Source organism: Otolemur garnettii, unplaced genomic scaffold (genome assembly GCF_000181295.1).
Source record: "Otolemur garnettii isolate 467f Iridium unplaced genomic scaffold, OtoGar3 scaffold00053, whole genome shotgun sequence".
NCBI lineage: Eukaryota > Metazoa > Chordata > Mammalia > Primates > Galagidae > Otolemur > Otolemur garnettii.
Window position 1 is genome coordinate 5,052,194 of NW_003852448.1, and position 6,673 is coordinate 5,058,866.

At 52.8% G+C, this 6,673-nt stretch overlaps 1 protein-coding gene across 2 annotated transcripts in view; it reads right to left on the bottom strand.

Annotated features, from left to right (window-relative positions):
* Positions 1–6,673, bottom strand: part of DPP6 (dipeptidyl peptidase like 6) — a 928,521-nt gene that overhangs the window by 671,004 nt on the left and 250,844 nt on the right. The gene's annotated exons all lie outside the window — the stretch shown is intronic.

Genomic DNA, 6,673 nt, shown 5'->3' on the forward strand with positions numbered 1-6,673 from the left:
TCACAGGAAGTGTGCACTCACAGGAAGCACACTCTCACAGGAAGTGTGCACTCACAGGAAGCACACTCTCACAGGAAGTGTGCACTCACAGGAAGCACACACTCACAGGAAGTGTGCACTCACAGGAAGCACACAGTCACAGGAAATGTGAACTCACAGAAAGTACACACTCCCAGGAAGTATGCACTCATAGGAAGCACACAAACACAGGAAGTGTGTATTCACAGCAAGTACACACTCACCAGAAGTGTGCACTCATGAAGCACACAATCACAGGAAGTGTACACTCATAGGAAGCACACACTCACAGAAAGTGTGCACTCACAGGAAGTATACACTCATAGGAAGCACGCAGTCACAGGAAGTATGCACTCAAAGGAAGCATACACTCACAGGAAGTGTACACTCACAGGAAGTACACAGTCACAGGAACTGTGCACTCACAGGAAATGTGCGCTCACAGGAAGTACACATAGGAAGCACATAGTCACAGGAAGTATGCACTCAAAGGAAGCATACGCTCACAGGAGGTGTGCGCTCACAGGAAGTACACACAGGAAGCACATAGTCACAGGAAGTATGCACTCACAGGAAGTGTGCACTCACAGGAAGTGTGCACTCACAGGAAGTGTGCACTCACAGGAAGTACACAGTCACAGGAAGCACACAGTCGCAGGAAGTGCACACTCACAGGAAACACGGGCCAGGGATCTAGAGATCCTGGCAGGGTCAGATCATGCAAGACTTTTTGAGGAAGAGTATTTGATCTGTACGGCACTTGTCTCTCTGCACAGGTGTGGCCTGGTGAGCGTCAGCCCGCATACCCAGGCTGTGGCTATGACCCAAGAGCCAGGAGGAAGGAGCACAGCCTGGAGTCTCTGCAGGCAGCCTGTACATCTGGCAGATGCCCTCCAGGGTGGGACAGTCTGATGATGTCCTGGTGATGGGTCGGAGGGAGTGAGACTGGATCCCTGCATTGGAGACTCACAGCACTGAGGCCCCACGTCCCACGCCATCTGCTGCCCTCAGCCTATAGCAGCCCCGCTTTGCCATTTTTTCCTGTTGAAAACACATTTTTCACACTTTACCTATTCTTCAATTAACCCTAAAGGCAGGAAGTTGAAGGAGAATCACTCCCCTTGTCACCCCGGCAGTATCAGGACTCCAGCCGGATTAGGGCCATCCTCTGTCCCCTTTCAGGAACTTCTGCACGTGTCCCCTCCCTCTGTCCAGAGCCCAGGAGGATGGGCTTCCTGTCCCCACTTCCTCAGAGCATCATATACCCTAACAAGGGACTCCGCTCACAACAGAGAGCCCTTCAGATCCATGCCAGACATTTCTGGAGCCACACTGTGCACTGCCTGACTCTGACCATGGAGGACACACAGGATCAGGCAGGGTAACAGTGGGGGCATGATGAAACAGGAGCGCACAGGCAGCCGGGAGTAAAGCCCAGTTCTGCTGACAACCAGCTGGAGGACCTGGGGCTTTGCGCTGCACCCCTCTGAACCCACTTCCATGATACAGTCAGGTCCTGGAGCTAGGTTTGTCTGTGTGTGTGAGGACAAATATGATCATTTATTCTCAATCTCTCTCTCTCTCCTCCTTCATAGACCAGGGAGAAACAGATGCATGTGTCCACCACACAGAGATATAAACAATATGACAAGGGGCACAGAGGACGGAGCAGTCACTTCACACTGAGCAGGGAAGCGACAGTGAGCCCAGCTGGAGAGACAAGCCGCACTCCTGCTGGAAGAGAAGCTCAGGAGAGGCGCTCTTAGAAAAGTGGATGACCTTCACGAAGGGCAGGGACAGACACGGCAGTGCATGTGCCTGGCGGGCTGGGAGCTGTGCCGTGGGGCTCGGCACGGAGGGAGCTGGGAGCACAGGGCAGGGAGAGCTGCACGGCCAGGGCCATGATTGGGGGGTGCTCTGGTGCCTGGGGAGCACGGTGCTGTCATTTGCTCAGAAGAACCTCACTGAAGACAAGAAGGACCGTCTTCATGCAGAGCAGGAGATGCCCTGGTGTGCGAGGAGAGAGCACTGGAAGGGCTCTGATAAGACTGTTGAAGGGATGAGAGGACCCAGGCCCCGAGGCAGGAGAGAGATGGAGACACGGTGCAGGGGCGGGGTGACGGGGACTGCAGACCAGAGCAGTGGGGGACAGGAAGGTCCTCAGTTTTCAGCTGGGCAGTGGGAGGACAGAGTCCTGTTTACTGGCCCACTGTGTGCCCCCTGTGGGTGAAGCCGCCATGAGTGCTGGACCTTAGGCAACCTCTGTAGCCAGTTACTCGTCTCCTTTTAAGACATGGAAAACCTCACTTGATTTATATAGAATATATTTAGCAAGCCAAGGAAAATACGTAGTCAGATCAATACTACACCAGCAGTAAAACCGGCAAATCAATCAGCTGTCCAGCCAAAGTTTCTCTGACAATGAGAGCTGATGAAGATTCAAGTTCAGTGATTTCTGTCTCAGTACATGGTGTGATCGCGGTGGACATTAAGTTCATGCAATAGAACTCAAACATACGTAGAATATACAGCAGGTGGGAATAATTCTCCTGCCTAAGGTTAAATTTAGGAAGAAGTAGATAAGGGCTCATTCTCAGCTGCAAAACTTGCCAAATTTGTCCTTCAAAAATATTATTTTATTTACTCGGAGGGAAAAAATATGTGTATATAAAAACGTGAAAATGAAAGATTCATTTTGTAAAATATTTTCAGGCCAATATTTAACTTTTCCGAGGAGTACATGATACATGAATTGAACTGAACTCATTTCTATTATAATTAGAATTTATACAGAGGAGCATGGAACTGTTTCTCCTTTCCTCCTTGAGCAGCTCTCTGCTAGACGTGGGTACGTCACAGTCCAGAGGGAACCTTTTTGAGATATTTTTTCCTTTTGCTATCTTCATTTGCATAAGGAACAAAGATTCATATTTTATCCCTACAGACAACATTAGCTACTCCAGATGTAATTAGTAAAATAAAACCCCTCACTATTCCAGTTATTGATTTAATCAAACATTCCCTAATCCAATATTCTCCACATAGGATTTTGAGAACTTTCTGAATGCACATTATAATTACAGGACAAAGGCTGGGAGGCGGCTGAAGGTTTGACCCCATTCCAGGTGGGCCTCCCTAATCACCCTGACCATCAGCTGGGCCTACCTAATCGCCCTGACCGTCAGGTGGGCCTCCCTAATCGCCCTGACCATCAGCTGGGCCTCCCTAATCGCCCTGACCATCAGGTGGGCCTCACTAATCACCCTGACTGTCAGGTGGGCCTCCCTAATCTCCCCGAGCGTCAGGTGGGCCTCCCTAATCGCCCCAACAGCCAGGTGGGCCTCCCTAATTGCCCCGACCGTCAGGTGGGCCTCCCTAATCGCCCCAACCATCAGGTGGGTATCCCTAATCTCCCCGAGTGTCAGGTGGGCCTCCCTAATCGCCCCAACCATCAGGTGGGCCTCCCTAATTGCCCCGACTGTCCACTTCATTCCACCAGGAGGCTTCTGACGTGAAACCAATTTTTAGCTTTTTTGCAGTCACAGCCAGAGCCTCTCCAGTGAAAAGGCCTTTGAGATTCTCCCAAGTTTTCTCAACACAGGAATTATGTGTCACCTGTCACACAACAGGTGTCCCCAGGAAAAGATGCCATGGCTAGGTGAGTTTCAGCCACACTGATATCACGTCTCCTTTTGGGAGCTTTGGAGGTTTTCCCACCAGCTTAAAATAGCTTCTAAGTTTTAGGATACATAAGCAAATTGAATAGTATTGAATCTCGAATTTCCCAAACTTATTTGATCATCTTTTTCTCTCATAACACCTTTGACCACCGCATGGAACTAACAGAAAGTGAAGACCTACCCCACCCACCCTGCCTTAAAGGTGACCCATATTCCCTCCATAAGGGCCCTGGCTCTGGCTCTGAATCTTACTGACTCCTCACTCACTGACTGACTCATCAAGACCGCCGCCTGGTTCACGCTCATGTTCAGTCTCGCTGCACCTGGCCAGACAGCACTTCTTGGTGAGTAATTTGTCCCAGCAGAACCCGTGGCCTTCTCCACGGGGACAGGTGCAGTGGCTGGCTGGTTTATTTCCTGTGAACCACGGAGCTGTAGACTGAAGCCCGACAAGCTCTGCCTCTGTGGATGTGTCCCTGTCCACAGCCTCTGCTGGTGTCACACAGAGCGTAGAAAGGAGGAAGACAAGCAGCTGGAACAGGAAGGTTGAGGCCGGGCCACCTGTCTGAGTAGCGCTATCTTCACAGAAGAGCTCTGGGCCACAGTTTCATACTGACCATGCCTGGCCATCAGGGAGCCGCCACCTGAGAGCAGCACGGCATCAGCTGGAAACAGCTCTGGAATGGAGATGGGTGCAGGGCGCTGGCTCCGGCTAGCTGGTAGTGTCTCTTGCTAACACTTGTTCCCCTGACCCTGATGGAGGGCACATTCCTGCGGTTCCCTTCCAGCTGCTACAGCCTTTTTCTCCTAGACATTCTAGGGCTGAAGGACCTCCAGCACCAAGTTCGTAAAAAAATTTCCCAGGCTTCTCACTGGGGCTGGGGCAGGCAGGGACAATGGAGATGGTGGGTTTTAAGAATCCATGATGAAGGCACGATGTCTGGGAAAAGGTAGAGAGGAGGCCAGGCTCTGCCGAGGCGACTTAAGGATTCCCTCTGCTCCACAGAAGCGCTATTCTGCAGCTGGGGTTGCCAGGTTGAGGCCAGGTGCCGTGGACAACTGTCCTTTGGCAAATTGCTCAAAAATGTACCACCAAGTCTATGGTTATACTGCCCAGCTCAGGGAGAAGACCTAGCAGAAGGAATCTGACTCAGGTCACTGGGATGGCTGACCTTGGCCTGCGTGGGGCGTCCTGTCACAGCTGCTCTCACACCTGCTGAGTCACTTCTAATTGCACAGTCCCCAAAGGGGATGGTCACTCCAGAGCCTCTTTCTGAGTATAAGTTCAGACAAACTCCCGCACAACCACTGATGTATGTCCAGGAATGTCGCAGATCACCGTGGGGGTAAGAATGTCAGCTTAGCCGTCGGAAGTGAAGGCAATCACACCGTGAATTGGCTGAGTGGCTGCTCGTGCACTTCTGCGTCCCTCTGCAGGGTGGTCCTCGGGACTCCTCACCCCAGCGCCGCTGCGTCCCTCTGCTGGGCAGTCCTTGGGCCTCCTCACCCCAGCACCGCTGCATCCCTCTGCTGGGCGGTCCTCGGGCCTCCTCACCCCAGCACTGCTGCGTCCCTCTGCGGGGCGGTCCTCGGGCCTCCTCACCTCAGTGTTGCTGTGTCCCTCTGCGGGGCGGTCCTCGGGCCTCCTCACCCCGGCGTCACTGGCCTCTCTCATTTCTAGCCTTAGCTCACCGCTCTTTTATGCCTCTTACCTCTGTGTCCCTGGGAACAAGGACTTCAGCTTTATTCTGTGGGGGACACTGACCTTGAATCTACTGTAGGACGGCTGTGGCTGAGCTTGCTGCCGCAGAAAGCACGGAGATCAGAGTTGGAAGCACCGTATAAAATGATGGAGCAACAGACAACAGCTTCAAAGGGACCCTAGCCTTTGTTCTTGCACAGAAATAGATCTTAATCTGTCCATGTTGGGCAACTGAGCCAGTGGAAGGAATGATCCCTTCCCCAGCCCAGAGAGAGCTGTTTCTTGTGATGCTGCCCCAGTCCCCACCCCACCCCCAACACGACCAGGGAGGCTGCAAACAGCAGTCCTTGAAAACAGAGCTGAGCTGCAAAGGGGTCTCCTGGGTCCACACCCCGAGTACTGCCCAATGCCAAGCCAGGGAAGGGCGGGCCAGGCGGTGCTCCCAGTGCCTGAGCATCCCTGTGAGGACTCCATCTCCTCACCAGAGATTGCAATCTGTCTTTTATCTTTACCTGACATAAATGTAATGCATTCCTAGCAGGGGAAAATTGCTCTATTTTGACATTCCTTTTCTCTTGGAAAGCGTTTTCTTAAAATGTCCAGCAATTGCTGGAATTAGCTTGCTTTTGATTTTAAGATATTAATTTAATTGCTTTAAAAAGACATAACTCAGCATCAAATGACCAAACCTTATCAATCGCAGTCGATCTGACTTTTGTGATCACCATTTTGTGTAACTTTCCAGCAATACAGATAGCCTCACAGCCTCAGGCATCGTCCCTGCCCCCAGGAGCCATGACGTGGAATGAGCACCCACAGTGACAGTGGGTGGCAGCACCAGTCCCTGCCCCCAGGAGCCATGACGTGGAATGTGCACCCGCAGTGCCAGCGGGTGGCAGTGCCAGTCCCTGCCCCCAGGAGCCATGACGTGGAATGAGCACCCACAGTGACAGCGGGTGGCAGTGCCAGTCCCTGCCCCCAGGAGCCATGACGTGGAATGAGCACCCACAGTGACAGCGGGTGGCAGTGCCAGTCCCTGCCCCCAGGAGCCATGACGTGGAATGAGCACCCGCAGTGACAGCGGGTGGCAGTGCCAGTCCCTGCCCCCAGGAGCCATGACGTGGAATGTGCACCCACAGTGACAGCGGGTGGCAGTGCCAGTCCCTGCCCCCAGGAGCCATGATGTGGAATGTGCACCCACAGTGACAGCGGGTGGCAGTGCCAGTCCCTGCCCCCAGGAGCCATGACGTGGAATGAGCACCCACAGTGACAG